Source organism: Sorex fumeus, unplaced genomic scaffold (assembly GCF_029834395.1).
Source record: "Sorex fumeus unplaced genomic scaffold, SorFum_2.1 ptg000133l, whole genome shotgun sequence".
Taxonomy (NCBI): Eukaryota; Metazoa; Chordata; class Mammalia; order Eulipotyphla; family Soricidae; genus Sorex; species Sorex fumeus.
In genome coordinates this window covers 420,731-441,073 of record NW_026606190.1, presented here as the reverse complement: position 1 = coordinate 441,073, position 20,343 = coordinate 420,731, and positions in this window count along the sequence as shown.

Below are 20,343 nucleotides of genomic sequence, written 5' to 3'. Positions count from 1 at the left end.
CAGCCGGAAACACCTCTTTCCCTTCCGTTCTGGCCCCAGGGAGCTTTCTCAGGCCGGGGCTGGTGAGAAGGCCCTGGGCTGGACATTTATCGCCCGATAATCCCATTGCAGCTGCTTTAAGTCGTGTTGGAGCAATAATGTGGAATCCATGAGGGGTCGTTAGAGGTGGGCTGGGAGGGGGGAGGGCGAGGGCCTTGGTGCAGGGAGGGAGCACAGCGGGGTTGGCACTTGGATATTGTGTGCCAGAAGCAACTGTTAGCAATAACTTTATGGATAACGGCAGTGTAATAAAAGTAACTTTAAAAAATTTCTAAAGCAATAAAAAGAGGAAGGAAGAGAAGGAAGGAAGGAAGGAAGGAAGGAAGGAAGGAAGGAAGGAAGGAAGAGCGGGAGGGAGAGAGGAAGGGGGAGGGAGGGAGGGAGGGAGGGAAGGAGGGAGGGAGGGAGTTCAGGCTGCCTTCATGACACTGGATCTCTGTTGGGGGTCACAGGGTACACAGCATCCCCTCAAACTTTCCCACTTGTTCAGTTTGACCTCGCGGCTATTGCTGCCCTCTGGTCAGGGGAACTTTCATGCTTGTGCCACTGCCTGAACCTGCGTTCCCCGACCCTGCAGGCTCCTCAGAAGCCAGGAGCCCAGAGCTGCAAAGAGGCGTTCCGGAAGGGAGCTGCACCTTCCAGAACAATCACCAGGCAGCCCTCCTGGGCCCTGGAGCTGTGAAGGGGGAAGAGCCTGAGACATGTCCACCAGGTGCCCCCGGAAACCCACGTGCAGAGCCCCGAACCCGTTTCCCCGGCTCAGGCCGGTGTGATGCAGTGAGGCAGGGAACTGAGCCACCGCCGCTCTGGAACCCGTCCAGCTGCTGGTCACTGAGAACAGGGCTCAGTGTCCAGGCGCTCAGCATGACTGAGGTACCTCCTGCCCGTGTATGAGCTGTTTGTCCGTGTGGACACTGGGGGGCGCTGTTTCCTGCCAAAAGCTGCCTGTGAACTTTTCCTGATGCTTCTTTCATTCTATTAATTCCAAGGTTCAAGGAACATGGAAAAAGAGAGTGAGAGAAAGAGAGAGAATGGAAAAGAAGAAAGAAAGAATGAAAGAAAGAAAGAGAGAGAGAGAGAGAGAGAAAGGAGGGAGGGAGGGAGGGAGGGAGGAAGGAGGAAGGAAAGAGAAAGAAAAGAAAGAGAGGGCGCTAGAGAGATAGCACAGCGGGTAGGACCAACCCGGGTTCGATTCCCAACATCCTATATGAGCACTACCAGGAGTAATTCCTGAGGGTCCATGGGCTTTCTAAACAGAACAAAGCATCCATATTTATGAAGAGCACCTATCAGTCCTTTCAATGTTTAGGAACGAAAACCAGAACACAAGTATGTTGGTTTGAAGAGCATTTGTTTAAAAATGCCTTTCAAAGTGTCACTGTGCCACATTTTCATCGTGGCACTTTGGGGAATGGGGAACAAATCTGGCAGTGCTCAGGGCTTCCTCCTGGCTCAGTGCTCAGGGATCACACAGGACAGCATTTGGGGGATAAGCGACACGGTGGGGGTCGGAACGAGGTTGTCTGTGTGGAAGGCTAGCACTTTGCCTGCTCCAGTGTCTCTGGCCCATAGATATATTATTTTCTGTAAACAATGCATTACCTGTTCCACATCAAAGTAGGCTGCTGAGAGGTGCCAAGTTTAAAGGTCTGTCCTTTCAGATTTAGCCCAGACCCTCTCGTGTAGGTCTCCTCTGATTTGCCTGGCCTGGGGCTTCTATAAATGGAAGGTTGGGACCGAGCCAGCAATGTTTCAATCCTGTCGAGATACGGACACTAGGCCAGAGAGTGGGACAGTGCCAGCAGCCAAGCCCACTGGGGTCCTGGCACCTTGCGGGGTTCCCCAGCACCCTCGGGAGAGATCCCTGAGCTCTGAGAGGAGGCTGGGGCTGAGCTGCAGGGACCCCAGGAGGGGGCCACGAGGCACCATGTGCCCCTCGGGGACCAGGGACAGAGAAAGGGCATCCTCTGGGATTCTTTCCATCCAGCACCAGGGCCACGAGAGTCCCCCTCAGTGCAGATGCCTGGACAGTGGCCTGCTCTGTCTGCCCATCCCCCACAGCCTCATCCCACTTTCCTTCCAGACCCTGCCCTGTCCTGATGCTTGGGTCCTAGTCATTTTTAGATGTGAATTTAACTCTTTAAAATTTAGTGCTTTTTAATTTTTTATTTTAAAATCTTAATTTTAAAATTTTAAAATCTTCAGGCTGGAGTGATAGCACAGCGGGTAGGGTGTTTGCCTTGCACGCAGCCGACCCGGGTTCGATCCCCAGCATCCCATATGGTCCCCTGAGCACTGCCAGGAGAGATTCCTGAGTGCAAAGCCAGGAGTAACCCCTGAGCATCGCCGGGTGTGACCCAAAAAACAAAAATTTAAAATCTTTTTTAAAATTAAAACTTTTTATTGTGAGCTTTTAATTTTTAGTTTTTTAATTAAAATTAATTTTAATTAATTGTTTAATTCAAATTTTAGTTTTAAATTTAATTTTGTTTAAATCCTTTATTTTCCCCCCATTTAATGACGGTGAGATACACAGTGACAAAGTCGTTCACGATTGGGGGAGGGCTGTCATCTTCTGTCCCCCTTTCATGATCTTCCCCTCTAGCCCCTTGAGAATCTCCTGGGAATACTCTAGAGATGCTGATACAGACTAGATTTCCTGCCGAATCTAGGCACCAAACACGTCAGTCTCATTGCTGGCGATTTGGGGTAAAATTCAATGCGAAGGGAACTCCTGGGAAGCAGTAGAAGCTGGCCAGCCTGCTGCTGGACAACCTACCTACTTCGAGGCGTTTGGAAACTGGTTTTCTCCTGGCTCAGGACCTTGGTGCAGTCACTGGCAGAGGCACCTCTGCTACATCTCAACCTGGATACTGTTGCACTTAGTGAAGATCCCTCTTGAAAGATCCCGGCTGGCTGGTGACTGGTGACTGGTGCCCTACAGGTGCACACACAAACCTGCATTGCACCGTTTCCGAAGAGGCTATTCATTGTGTTGCTGGCTGATGTGGTCCTTTCGGGGAATATCTGCTTTGCAAGATCTCTTTTCTTGTCGGAAATAAGAGCATGCACAAAAACCTTGTACCAATTCCATCCCGGCCACTCCACAGGATCCCCTGTGCACCGTCAGCCACCACCCTGAGCACAGAGCCAGAAGTATGCCCCGAGCTCTAACAGGTGTGTCACAAAAACAAATAAAGAAGAAACAAGAAATCTCCCTGTGTCCAAAGGCTGCCTTGCAGCGGGCCATGATGGCCGTGGCCACCAGCGATGGGTTTGGTTCAGTTGCATCACCTTTGTACTCACCTGCAGACGTGGCGGGAGAGAGGGCAGGAGGGAGAAGCCCAGGGCCCGTGGCTCTTCCTTCTCGTGCTCCTGGCTTCTCAGTTCCTTTTCTTCTCTGGGGTGTCCAGGAAGACGGGGCTGGAGCACACTTTTGGGGGAGCAGACTGAGGGGCGCTCTGCCCCGACATTGGGGCACCCTCACGGGGGACTGTGCAGGGGGTAGGCTGGGTCCCTGCTGCCGCTGCTGCTTCCCACCAGGGCTTTCTCAAACGTGAATTCCTGCTTCTGAGAAAATATGCCAGTCTAGGGAGCAAGACTCCATATGTGACACCCTCTGTCTCCTTCCTGGGCCCCATAATCCTCGGTAACGCCCTGATAATAGGGGTCAGCAGTGGCACCAAATTACGTGTGTGTGTGTGTGTGTGTATGTGTGTGTGTGTGTGTGTGTGCATTTCCCCCAGTTCTGGAGAGCCAGATGCCCATCTGTCCTCTGAAAAAGACAGTTCGGAGGCCAGTTATGGCCCTTCTTCTTTTCCAGGATTGCCCAGAAGACCTTAGAAAGACAGACTGAGTGTCTGGAAAGGTCCCAAGTGAGTCTGGCCAGAGACGGATGGAGGAAAAAGCAAGGAGATCTGGGTGTTTATGACGAGATGGACAGAGCCAAGCCCCAGGATCGGCTAACGCACATCTCAAAGAAAGGGGCTTGGATCGGAGGCCGCCACAGCCCGCGCTATTGAGACCTGAGCTTGCACTTCGATCCCATGCTGTGGCTCTTCCAAACAATGGTTGTTCCCTGGCTTCCCACCTTGGACCCTAAGGAGGCTTTTTGCCTCGAGGCACTGGAGCCCCAAAGGTGAAAGCTCACAGGCTGGGAGGGTGCTTGGTGCATGGGAGACAGCATTTGCTTCCTGGCACCAGTCACCTCCTGCTCCTCGGAGCACTGTCAGGAGCCATCCCCGAGCACTGAGCCCTGCAGTCATGAGCACAGCCAAGCCACGGAAACGAACACTGAGAGCCCAGTGTTCTACCATAGACAGATTGAATCTGGCTCTCTGAGAGAGGGCGCCTGGCTCGGATCTTTATAAGGACCTCAGAGGTTCCTAGTGACCTAGGGTTGGGGGGATGGTGGATGAGGGGGAGAGGCAGGAGCAGCGGGAGCTGGAGGGGTGTTCCGCCTGTGAAGAGACTTGCCCTGCGTGTCCCTGCGGTGGCCTGAGCAGGCTGGACCCCGGGCGCGGCTGTGCTGTGCTGGACAGGCATCCATGCGGGGCCTTGTCCTTGCCCACCCGAGTGACCGCCTTCCCTGTGCTATGCTGAATTTCCTCTCCAGATGGTATCAGGCTGTCCATACTAGGCTTGGTGATTGGCTCCCCAGGATGCACAGCAGGGCTTGTGCTTGGAGAGCACCATTGCGGGTAGGCAGGGGAGGCCGCTGGGTGTGACAAATCTTGAAAGGGAAATGGTTGAAGATCCAACTTCTGGAGTTACTTCCTGCTGACAAAGGGATGCTGACCCTGACTGCACAAGGGGTGAAACCTCATGATAACTTAGTTTTTAATGGGCGCCAGACAGTGAATGGGTTGGGTTCCTGGAATCATCAACCTCTGAAAGAAAAGATCAGACAGATTAGGCTGAGGAATATTATTAGAGAGTCTTAGACCCTGGAGGAGTAGAAGGTCTTCTCTGGCTTACTGAGGGCAAAATGGTTTCTCGTTTCAGATAACATGAAAGTTAACAAACACAACAGTCACCAAAGCAGCATAATGGCATACCCAGTCTTACCATAAAAATGAAAAGTAATAACTCCTTCACCCATGCCTCTGGTTGATAGAAAATGACTTCCTGTGTCCAAATCTGTCTAAACTACATAGAAACACCAAGCCACGTCTCTGACTTTCTCAGTACAGATCGGAAAAGCTTCTGCCTATCCATGGAAGCTATCAATAAGAACCAATGGATATTTATACCTTAAACATTTGAGCATTTGATCCTTTGCATGAAGTCAAGCTGCCAGTTGTACCCTGGATAAGTCCCTGATGTGGAACAGGTGGTGTTAGGAGGCTGTTCGACCCGAGATTTCCAAGATTTGTTGGTGTTGTTGGTCTTTGGAGGCCCAGCCATCAGGGATAAGACCAGGCCATATCAAGGGTCAGCCCTAGGGCCCGATGCATATCCAACTGTTCGATCCACTCCCTGACTATGCTTCCTGTTTTTAATCAAAGTAACACTGTAGCACTGTCCTCCCGCTCATCGATTTGCTTGAGCGGGCACCAGTAACGTCTCCATTGTGCGCCTTGTCTGTCACTGGTTTTGGCATATCAAATAAGCCAGTGGGAGCTTGCCAGGCTCTGCCACGTGGGCAAGATACTCTTGGTAGCTTGCTGGACTCTCTGAGAGAGGCCGGAGGAATAGAACCTGGGTTGGCCTCGTGCAAGGCAAAGGCCCTACCCGCTGTGCTATCGCTCCAGCCCGTTAATCAATGTAGTCTCTTCAAAATTAGGGAGACATTTATTTATGTCTTTATATCATTTCTGATACGAGGGTCCTGATTATGTGGTGCTGCTCAAACCCTACAGTGCTAGTGTTTACGGGGCTCTCCTGGCAGTGCTTGAGACTCCTGGGCTATACCCCAGCCATGATGCCGGGAGAGAGTGGAGTAGACCATGAAGTGCTAGTGATCAGACAGGAGTCAGCCACATCAAAGGCATCCACACCTCAAGCATTAGATTATCTGACCCAATGATAATGGATTTTGATCTGTTCATGCCTTATTCAAAAAAGCAGAGAATGTATATTAGATAATATATGTGGAAAATTTTTGTGTTCTTGTGTCCATTTTTTTATCACATCACAAATTATATTAGGGCAAAATATGTCATTGATAACAGAAATTCATAAAAACAAGACAACTTTGACATGCTCCTAACCAGACAAAAGGTAAAGGTAAAGGTAAAGGCCCTCCCGTTGATCGTCGATTTGCTCGAGCGGGCCCAGTAACGTCTCCATTGGAGACTTTGTTGTTACTGTGTCTGGCATATCGAATACTCTTGGTAGCTTGCCGGGCTCTCCGAGAGGGGCGGAGGAATCGAACTCGGGTCGGCCATGTTGGCCGCTTGTAAGGCGAACGCCCTACCCGCTGTGCTATCGCTCCAGCCAATGGATAACCAGACAAAATTTTGTAAAAAGTATGAAAAGGAGAACCATTTATTAAAGGGATTATATAATGTATTCTGAGATTTTATCTAAAGTATTTCACTTGATTTATTTATTTTTCCTGTAAAGGTGAGTAGAGGCTGCCCCAAAAGCCTCCATCCTTCTCGTAGAGCCCGGCAAGCTACCGAGAGTATCCCACCCGCACAGCAGAGCCTGGCAGGCTACCCAGTGGCGTACTCGATATGCCAAAAATAATAACAATGATGGTCCTCATTCCCCTGACCCTGAAAGAGCCCTCAATATGCCATCAGGCTACAATAGCACGTGACAGGGACGAATAGAGACATTACTGGTTGGTGCCCACTCAAGCAAATTGATGAACAACGGGATGACAGCGATACAGTGACAGTGATATCGTTTCTGACTTAGCCTTCTTTATTTGGAAACATGTAATTTTGGAGAACTATAAATCATCCCTTAACTTGAAGTTGTTTTTTTGTTTACCTACATCCTTTACCTTCCATTGAACACAATGCCTGCCAAGACCAACAGCCTTCCTGTTTATTCTGAGTGATATTGGCAGTGTGAATATTAATCCTAAAAAATAAAAAATAATTAAAAAATATTATTTTTCATTCTGGGATAATGCTATGAGCTCCAATCATGTTAATTAAATATGAAACTAAAACTGTTGATGTAAGCTAGTACTTAATTAGTGCTATGACTAATCCTCAAGTCCCTATATATTGAAATATGCATCACCCTCCTCCTTCTTCATGGAGAAACCTAGAGAAAAGTCCTTCAGAGTTTCCAGCATCTCAGACGTGGTTTAGCCAGTTTCTGCTGTGTCTTCTTCTAGTCGTGCCAAGGCTCAGCTATTCATGATGCTGCTTCCTCTCTGCAGAAACAAGAAAAGACATTTCTTATATTCCACTGGACCTCTCAGCACAAGCCATTACCTGGGTCTTGTGTTGGAAATTTGAAATTTTATCTGATGCCTCCTTTGCATTAAGAATACTGGGGCGGGGCTGGAGCGATAGCACAGCGGGTAGGGCGTTTGCCTTGCATGCAGCTGACATCGCCAGGTGTGACCCAAAAAGCAAAAGAAAAAAGAATAAACTGTAATTTTGACTGTTTCAATGTAGTTTTTTACCCCCCATTTGATTGTTTGAGCCTCTTTGATTGAAAGGCAGTTAATGGTGCTTTGCGTGCACATCATCCCGACACACATCTGGCACTGGGTACCCACCTCCCTCCCCCAAGGGCCGGGCTCAGTTTGCCCGCGTGTTGCCTTTGGCCCTCCTTGCTCCCTGGCTATGTCTCTGTAAGTCCTGCAGTGAGAGAGCACCGTGTCAGCCCCTGTCCCTCGGACTGGCTGGACTGCGCATGATGCTCATGGCTCCATTCATGGGGCTGCAGGCTGCATGATTTTGTTCGTAGAGCAGAGCGGGTCCCACTGTGTGTCTATGTCTCACAACTTCTTCATCCCTTGGTCCGTGGTTGGGCCTTTGGGTGGTTTCCACGTCTGGACTTAGCAGTGCAGTGGACACAGGCGTGCACGGGTCCTTTCGAATGGAAACCTTTGTGTTTGGGACGAATCAAGACCTTTCAACGGAGCTTGGAGACTCTTACGAGCTGGAAGAAGTTCCTTTGGGCCCTGGGAGAAGACTCACAAGGTTTGGGCACTCTTTGCATGTTGAAAGCTCAGACTTTGAGGCTCTGGGGCCTCGCAGGAGGAATACTGAGCTGGGAATACTTCTGAGAGCAGAAACAAATAACTTCCTGCAGCTTAGTTGTTAGTAACATGCACAGTTGTTCTGTCTAATCCAGACCACAGAAATGTCCTATTGAGGCGTAACATCGATGACGCTTACATGAAAGATATTTCAGTCAAACTTTGAATGAGATAAGTGGAAGTATTTTCTCCTCCAACTCCCATTTTAAGGGAATCTATTTGTCCGGAGGTCAAGGTTTCTCAGCTTTGACACCCGATCATTTTTTTGGCGTTTTCAGAGGGTGAACAGTCGGCGGTGCTCAGGGGGAACATGCTCAGGGGGTACTCGTGGCTCTGCACTCAGTATTACTGCTGGCAGTGCAAGGGGGACCAAGTGGGATGCTGGGCATCAAACCCCAGTCTGCCGCTGCAAGGCATCCCACCAATTGTTCTATTGCTCTGACCCACCCCCTGGATAACTTGTTGTTGTTTTTGAGTTATCAAGTCTCCCTGAGATGCAGTTACAAAGTTGTTCCTGATTGGGTTTCAGTCATACAGTGTTTGTTGCAATGCCAGCCCCTCTGCCAGGTTACATTTCCCACCACCAATGTCCCCAGTTTTTTAAATTTATTGACAGACAATAAATTTATACAGATACCCCGGTGCACAGACAGATACACAGACAGGCATATGGGAAAGCACACACATAATTGCACACAGACTCACCCAGACATATACACAGACACACCCACATGCAACACACAACACGTTCTTACACACAGACAACATGTGTACACAAGGATACAGACATAGACACAGACTGTCACATATATAAATATGTCACACAGATGTGCATACACAAACATCCGTAGACATTTGAAGACACAGAAATGTGCACATACCGACACAGGGACACATAGACACAAAGAGACACACATATATACATAGTCACAGACACTAGACACAAACATTCACAGAATTATACTCTGACACACATATGTGCACACACAGACCCACACAGACTTATTGATAGACACACAGACACTCAATAAATTTATACAGACACACCCAGTGCACACACAGATACACAGGGGCATATGGGAAAATACATATGCATAGAGATGCACACGCAAAGACTCAGCACATACACAGACCTATACCCACATGCACCAACTCACATTGGGATTTAAACAGACTCACAACGTGTGCACACACAGACAGAAACGGACATATACACAGACATACAGACATAATTGTAGCCACACACACAGACATACAGACATGTGCAGACGCAGACATATACGTACAGACACATGTGTATACAAACACACAAACATAGATACAGATACACACATATCCACATACTGACACAGACACAAAGGCATACAAAGCTATGGATACAGACATTTACACGGACACACATGCACACACAGAAAACAGATCCGCACACACACTAACTCATATACACAGACATAGATACACACACAGATACAAACATGCACACACTCAGACAACACATATACACAACAGAGACACATGCACACACATAGATACCGTAACACATAGAGACATATACACAGACACTGAGAAACACAGAAGCAAACACATGTATACACAAACAGGTGTATTCAGACAGACATGCACACAGAGACACAGACATATACACAAACACAAAGACATGTACATAGACACATGTATACAGAGAGCAACACACATATACATAAACACACAGCCACATGCACACACAGATATATACATGGACACACAGACTCACAGACACACAATCAAATGTACACATAGAAACACATGCACATAAGCAAGTGACATATATATGTATATATGTATACATACACACATATACGAAGATACACAATTGCATGACACATGTGAACAGAAACATACAGACCCATGCACAAAGAGACACATACAGACATATATAGAGACACACCCGTGCACACACAGAATGACACAGACATACACACAGACACCAGGCATACACACACTCAAAAGACATATATATAGATACAGCAACATGCACACACAGACATATACACAAGCACAACACATATATAGCCATAAACACATACATACAGAGACATACACTCAAGCATATATACACATAATCACACACAGACAACACAGATATATGCACACATATTTTCACAAGCACATGAACACAGAGATACAGACTCACATAAACATATACACAGACACATTGCATGCAACACACAACTCGGTCTTATACACAGATAACATACCAACACACAGATATAGGCATATGCAGACACACACATAGATACTGTCACACACAGACGCACACAGACATACAAGACATTCATAGACAAATGTGCACATACCGACTGAGACACATAGACACAAAGATACACACATATATACATAGACACAGACACAAGACACAAGCATACACAGACACACACATGTGCGAATGCAAGCCCACACAGTCATATACAGACACACAGACATATAGCAGACACACAGACACACAGTAAATTAATACTGACACACCCAATCTGCATGCACATGCATATGCATAGACACACATATGCACAGAGATACACACAGACTCAGACATATACCCAGAATCATACCCATATGCAACATGTCACAACAGGGTCTTATACACAGACTCACAACATGTGCACATTCAGACAGACAGAAACAGATATCTACACAGGCACACAGAAATATACATAGCGACACACACATGTGCAAACACACAGAGACATACATAGACACATGCTTACACAGACACATACCTATACACAGACATACACATGTTCACACATTGACAGACACAAAGACACAAAGCCATGTACAAAGACAGCAGCGTGTATACAGACACACATATACACAGATATATAGCTAAACACACAGAGACACAGATATATACACTCTGAAACACCCAGTGCACACACAGATGCACAGGCATACACACAGACAACACCCACAAGCAACACAGTCATAACACGAATTCATACACAGACTCACGATGCGTGTACCCTCAGACACAAACATATATACAGACACACAGACATGCGCACACACACAAGCATACACAAACATAGATGTATACACAGACACACCCAGTGCTTGCAAAGATACAACAATGAGACATATAAAAAGACACACACATATGTAGACATAGGTACAGATTCACAGGCACCCTCATGTAGCACTGTCACAACTTGTACTTATACACGCAACATTCACACACATAAAAATTGACATATTCAGAGATACACATAGCCATAGAGACAGCCATACACATAGTGTGCGGGCACATATACACAGACATATACAGATGCACACTTATACAGAGACACAGATGCACACACAGACACACACAACATATACAGAAACACATATACACAGAATTATGCACAAATGCCTACACTTACACAGAAAAAGACAGACATACAGATATATAAACAGACACACACAAACACGCACACAAACACCACATACATACACAAACACACGTATGCAGGCACACGACAGACATACACACAGAATCAGACACAGACATATCTAGACACTCATGCATGTGCACACACTGACACACAGACAGACAGACAGACACAGACACACAGACACATACTACACTGGTGTGTGTGTCTGTGTGTCTGTATATGTACGTACATACAGAAACACATGAGTACATGCACAGACAATAAATATATGTACACAGGCAAACAGGCACTGATAGACATACAGACACACACCTAGAGACACGCGAGCATATACACAGACACACATGTATACACAGACACAGAAATAAGCATGTTTATATTCAACAGACATATATACAGAATTAGACATACACAAACATATACACGACACATAACATATGTACACCCACTGACACAGTGAGGCACACACAGACACAAAAGCACAGACAGACACAAAAGCACACAGACATATAGACAGACACACAGATACACAAGATATATACATAGACACACAACACACATGAGCAGTACACAAAAGACTCACATGCAGATATATACACAAATACACAAACACTACACAGATTTAGAGACATACAGCCAGAGACACATATATAAAGACATGCCCTTGCATACACACAGACATATACACAGACACCTACATGCTCACAGACACGTTCAGATAGAGGCACATGGATATGTACACACAAGACATACACAAACATATACACACAGAGACATATACACAGACACACAGAAACACACATGCGCACACAAACACACAGAGAAGATGGATAGATTTACATACAGACACACAAACGCTCGCACAGACTCAAACAGACATATTTACAGACAATGTACTACAAGAGCAAACACAGACATACACTGACACCGATGCATACATGACATAGATATGCACAGACACAGACATATAGAGACATGCGCACACAAGATACACACAAGACATATACACAGATACACATACACACATATACACATAGACATCTACACAGACACACATGCACGCACACACGGACATATACACAGATACAGAGACACAAACATATATATAGACTCAGAGACAATGGACTCACATAGACACAGACTTGTACATAGCCACACACGGACCTTCACATATGCACACACAAACATACTGATACATACAGACATTTACACAAAAGCACACATACACAGACATACAAACACAGGCACATAAACAGGTGAAAACATGCATGCACACACAGATACAGAAGACACACACCCACATGCATATAGAGAGACATACAAAGGCATATACACACACAGAAGCACAAAGTCATATACAGACAGACACAGATATTTGCACAAACACACAGATGCATGAACAGACACACAGATGTATTCACAGACATGCAGACATAGACAGACACAAACACATATAAAAAAGGAGACAGACACACAGACATTTGCAAAGGCACACAAACACACATATATGCACAGAGACCCACACAGACATACAGAGACACAGTTCACACACAAGCACACAGAAACAAACAAATATACAAAGACAATCAGAGACACACAGATCTATCCATAGACACAGAGACATGCACACATAAGCAAACACCTAGACAGACACAGACAGACACAGACAGACACACAGACACACACAGACATATACACAGACACACCCAATGCATGCACAGATACACACACAGAGACTTATAGAAAGACACACACATGCACACATAGACATAGATACAGACAGACTCGCACAGACAGACACAGACATCCTCCCACATGCAGCACAGTCACAGCATGAAATTATGTGCAGGCTCAAAACATGCACACACAGATACAAAATTGATATACACAGAAACATATGGACATCCACACACAGATGTGCAAGACACATACTCACAGACATATATGCAGACACATTTCTACACAGACACAAATACACATATAGACATATACACAGACACATAGATACACAGAATTATACACAGATGCATACACTTGTGCACAAAAAGACACACAGACACAACAGACATATACAGAGACACACACACACATAACCACACACAGATATATATATACACACACTCAGACAGATACAGAGACACATGCAGATACACAGAGCAGACATGCACACACAGAATGAGACACAGACCTAATCCGCACACACACGCATGTGCACACACTGACAGAGACATCCAGACACACAGAAACACACCCAGACACACATAGAGACACGCAGACATATACACAGACACTATACACTTAGACACCTGCACACATAGAGCTACGCACATGCACACACACAGACAACAAAGACATGCACACAAGCACACAGACATGTTTGTATGTCTTTTTGTGCATAAATCTGTATGTCTTCAGCGTAGGCATCTGTGTATAATTCTGTGTATCACACACAAACATACACAACATATACAGAGTCAAACACGTGCACTCCCACAGAGACATCAAGAGCACAGTTTACATACAGATATATACGTAGAAACACAGACACAGCGAGATATACAGACACACACAGATATATAAACACACAGATGCATAGACATGCACACATAACAGACACACATACAGAATAGACACACAGACATATACACAACACACACATTTGCAACCACAGACAGATACACAGATATATACTTAGACACACAACACACACATGTGCACAGACACATGAACACACAGACATATAGACACACATACTCATATATAGATATATATGTACTAATACACACATATATATACAAATACACATGCACTAAACAGATGTGCAGACACATACCCAGAGACACACACATATTTAGACATACCCTTGTGCACCTACAGACACACAGACATATACACAGACACAAACACATGCACACAATCAGACACATACATACAGACATATACACACAATATACACACGCACACAGAGACATAACATAGGCACACATATGCACACAGACATACACAGGCTTACACACACATGCACACAGACGTATTTAGGCACAGTACACATGTGAACACAGACTTATACACTGACACAGATGTGCACACAACACCGAGACCCACATGCACACAGAAACCCACACAAGGACACATAAACTCAGATACAAGCATACACACATACACTTAGACATTTATACAAACACAGAGTGCATACACAGATATACACATAGACTTAGACTCACACACCATATACATAGACATATGCACACACAAACATACTGACACACAGACATACAAAAAACACAGACACACACAGATATACAAACCCAGATACATAAGCACAGATGAACAGATGTGCAGACACAGACACAGAGAGAGTCGCAATCACATACACACCCACAGACACACACACACACATATAGACATCCAGACATATGAACACACATAAAGATACATACATGGACATATAGACACAGACATACACAGGTACACAAAAAAAGACATACACAGGCACAGTGTATACACAAGCACTAATAAACACAAATATACACAGACACACAGATATATGCATAGACACAAACACATGCACACAATCAGAGACATACACAAACATACACAGACCCAAACAGATCCACACACATGCACATGCACAGGCACTCAGAGACATATACAAAGACACACAGAGACATGCACAGGCATCTACACAGATACAGAGTACAGTCACGCTGACACACACAATGCGCACAAACATACATACACACAGACATATACACAGAGAACACACACATGCATACATGGAGACATACACAGAGAGACATATGGCGTGTGTGCACAAACAGGCATAAAGACACACATACATTTTCACAGACAAACCCACTTGCACACACACAGACATATAAAGACATATCACATACACACAGACATATACACGGACACACTGCAAACAGACACAAATAGATATGTATACAGACATACAGATATAAACAGAGACAGATAGGGTCATATACATAGACACAGAGTCACACACACAGGCAACATAAAAGTCACAAGCATATACACAGACAGACACAGATATATACACGTACATGCAGACATATTCACAGAAAAATACTGTAAACACACAGACCCAAATACATCCTCAGACACACATGCAGACACAGAGAAACACAGACATATAGAAACACACATGTACACATATACATACAGACACAAATATACACCAGCAACAGATATATACACATGGACTCTTGACACACACAGACATATTCACAGAAATATACCGACATGCACACACTTCACTTAAATCACTTAACTTCCCATTGCTCGTCGATTTGCTTGAGCGGGCGCCAGTAACATCTCCATTTGTCCCTGTCGCGTGCTAGTGTAGCCCAATGGCATCTGTTCGCTCTGGGAACATGAAGAGCCTCAAACCGATGGTTCACGATCTTGATGAAGAAGTCTGACCATCTGGTAGGTGGGCGGCCATACGGTCTTTTGACATCCCGTGGAATCCAGTCGGTAACAGCTCTAGTCCAGTGGTCGTCTTTAAATCTCATTACGTGACCAGCCCATCTGATTTTTGACACCTTGGCAAATGAGACAGCGTCCCTGATTCTTGATCATCGACGGTTGTCGGAACTCCGGATTCTTTCTCTCATTTGAGTGAAATGTGATATTCCAAGCATAGCTCTTTCTATTCTTCTTTGGGAGACCTGAATAGTGTTCTCATCTTGTTTGCATAGGGCCCAGGTCTCTGAGGCATATGTTAATCCAGGAAGAACAGTGGAATCAAAGAGCTGTGCCCAGAGCCGGAGGTTCTTCGTCCTCTTAGCTGTTTCTTCGACGTTCTTGAAGGCTTTCCAAGCCACTCTCTTTCTCCTGCACAGCTCGGGTGCCAGGTCATTTGTCATGTTGACTTCTTGACCTAGGTACACATAGCTGTTGCATTCGGAGTTTGTCGTTCCATTGAGAGCGAATGGGGCATCAGGAACGAGGCTGTTTCTCATAAACATTGTCTTCGTAAGATTCAGCTGTAGTCCAACTTTTCCACACTCACGGTCAAAGTCGGCCAGCATTTGTGCCGCTTGGCTGATGTTTGGTGTTATTAAAACAATGTCATCAGCAAAGCGGAGGTGGTGTAGTTGCCGACCATCTATCTTCACTCCCATTTCTTCCCATTCAAGTCATTGCATGTTGTTCTCGAGGGTGGCACTGAAGAGTTTCGGTGAAATGGTATCACCCTGCCAAACCCCTCTCTTGACATCAACTTCTTTGGAGAATGGTGAGATTCTGGTAGTGAATCTGCAATACAGCTCACGGGGGATCTTGATGTATTGGGCTTGAATGCCCTGATTGGCTAGGGCTTCAATGACCTCTTCTGTCTCAACAGAATCAAAGGCCTTCTTTAAATCAATGAATGTGGCATCTTGAACTCCCGAGAAACCTCAATGAGCTTGGTTATCGTGTGGATATGGTCGATGTTGCTGAATCCTTTGCGCAACATGCACACACACACAGACAAAACACGAACATTTACACAGACAAATACAAAGGTACAAACACATGCACTTACACAGATATATACACAATCTCATATGTGCACATACACCGAGACTCACACAGGCACACATGTACACACAGACATACAAACAGACATAAACAAACACATACCAAGGTGTATACACACTCACACCCAGAAATATAAACAAGAGAGACTAGTCTGAATTTAGGCTCCATTTTAGAATCTTACACATTGATTTTAAAGAATAATTTGCACATTTTAATATTTAAAATTTGCACTGTCACACTGTTGTCCCGTTGTTCATCGATTTGTTTGAACGGGCACCAGTAACATCTCCATTTTGAGATATGTTGTTACTGCTTTTCGCATCTCGAATATGCCACTGGGAGCTTGCCAGGCTCTGGCATGTGGTTGAGATACTTTTGGTAGCTTGCCGGGCTCTCCAAGAGGGAAGGAGGAATCCAACCTGGGTCAGCAGTGTGCAAGGCAAACACTCTACCCACGGTGCCTTCGCTCATTCCTACATTTTAATATTATTATTAATATTTCAGGTTTTTGGCTCATACATGGTGATGGTCAGGGCTTGGTGCTGGCTCTCCTCAGGAGTCACTCTTGGTGAGGAGGGGGTCCTGGGGGTTGTCGGGGATTGAACCTGGGTCTGCTGCATGTAGGACAGACAGACGCCTTCCCCACTCTCTTGCAGCTCCGGCCCTAGTCCCGATCCGTATACTTGACTGCGTCTTCTAAGCTTCTCTATAAGCTGTGAGCTGAGTGTCCCTTCCTTGCAGTGAGGTCTGTGTGCCAGAGTCTCCCTGCTTTCTCCCCCAACTGCAGACTCACCTCATGCCAGAGTGTTTAGAAAAGAGGCAGCCATTTCCTTGTCACGGCAGCCCCGATCCTTTGGGTCCCCTGAACGAATCTTTCTTCTCCTAACTTGATTCAGAAGATAGGTAGAAACGTCGCTTTTTCCTCAAGAGGTGGTTGTATTTTCTTTTAGTGGGGGACACGGGAGTAATTCTAGGTTACACATATATACAGAAAAACACAGACACACAGACATGCACACACAGAGACACACACAGAGACTCACAGATATATAAATAGACATGCACACACAGGCATAATCAAATAGACACAGACATGCATGCAAACAATAACACAAAACACACACAAACATGCACATATACAACACAGACATATACAAAAGAGAGAGACAGATATATAGATACACACATATGCACATAAATATACTCCCATTCGCACAAACACTTGAAGACACAGATACACACAGGCATACACAGACACCCATATGCACACACACCCTTTTGCATATAGACATATATACAGACATACAAAGAGACAGAACAGATCCATAGGCAGACACATGTGGACATGTACACAAATACATAGACAGGGACACAAAGATGTATACACACTGACACACAAAGATACTTACAGACATGCACAGACAAAACCCACATACATATACATGAAGACATACAAAGACATATGTACAGACACACGTACACACAGGCAAACACACAGACACACATGCATCGCACAGACACAAACAGCCATATAAACAGATACTCAGATATATACACAAGTATACACATACACACAGAGAGACTAACAGACATTTACACAGACAAACACAATTGTCTTAGAAATAGCTAAGAGGACAAAGAACCTCTGGTTTCGGGCACATCTCTTAGATTCCACTCTTCTTCCTGCATTAACATACACCTCAGAGACCTGGGCCCTACGCAAACAGGATGAGAACGCTATTCATGTCTCCCAAAGACGAATCAAAACAGCTATGCTCAGATGCCATTGGGCCACACTAGCACACGACAGGGACGAATGGAGACGTTACTGGTGCCCGCTCGAGCAAATCGACAATTAACAGGAAGTCAAGTGATCATGTGATACACAATTGTCAAAACACAGACATATAGACAGAAACAGAGACACACAGAAGTATTCAGAGACGCATAGGCATATATACAGAAACACATGCACACAGACAACACAGACAATTACAGAGACACACACACACATAGACGTGCACACAGAAATGCGTGCACAGTCACATACAGAAACATGGGTATATACAACAGAGACACGCACACATGGGCACACACAGACAGTCATACACAGACACACACAGATGCACACATACATAGACAGAGACATGCACACATAGACATATACATAAAAGACACAGATACATAGACATACACACAAAGGCAACAGATATATACATCGGCACATACAAGGTCACACACATTCAGACACAGACTCACAGATTTATACACAGACTCACAGGCATACACAGATACAAAAGCATACACACAGAAATATACACGGCCAAACACAGATACACACACACCAAATGCACACAGAGACAACAGACAATACAGAGACACATGTGCATAACATACAGATACACAGGGACATGATATATACATAGACACACAGACATGCACACAGAAACACACATGCTCACACAGACATACAACAGATGCACTTGCCGGCACATACAGGCATACACACTAACAGATACATAGACATGTACAGACACACAGACATTTACTGAGAAACACGTAGATATACACACAGATACACCTAGACATACACAGGCACAGACATATGCACAAACGGACATAACTCACATAGACAGAGACACACACGCTCACATACAGACATAAAGGCAGACACATAGTGACACAGATATATTCATAGATGCAAGGTCTCAATCATACAGACACACATGAACATATGTTCAGACACACAGATGCACACTGATGTATAAATACACAGATACACACAGATCATTTTCACACACATAACACAGACATATACACTCAGGAATATGCACACATGCGGACACACATGCACACGCTAGACAAAACACATATACAGAGATACTTTGTGTACACAGAGACACAAAGACGTAGACTCACAAACACCCCGACATATACACACACATCCGGTCACAAAGACACACAAAGATATATACAGACATATACAGAAACACTAAAATACACCTGTACATACCAGACATACACACAGATACACACATATGGACAAACACACCTACCTGTACCCACAGCAGGCAGTGGAGGCAGAGTGGTGAAAAAGAAAGGAGGCAACAGAAGAACAGGAGGCGGAATTGGAGGTACGGAGCCAAAAGAAGGAGTTGGAGAAGGAGGAAG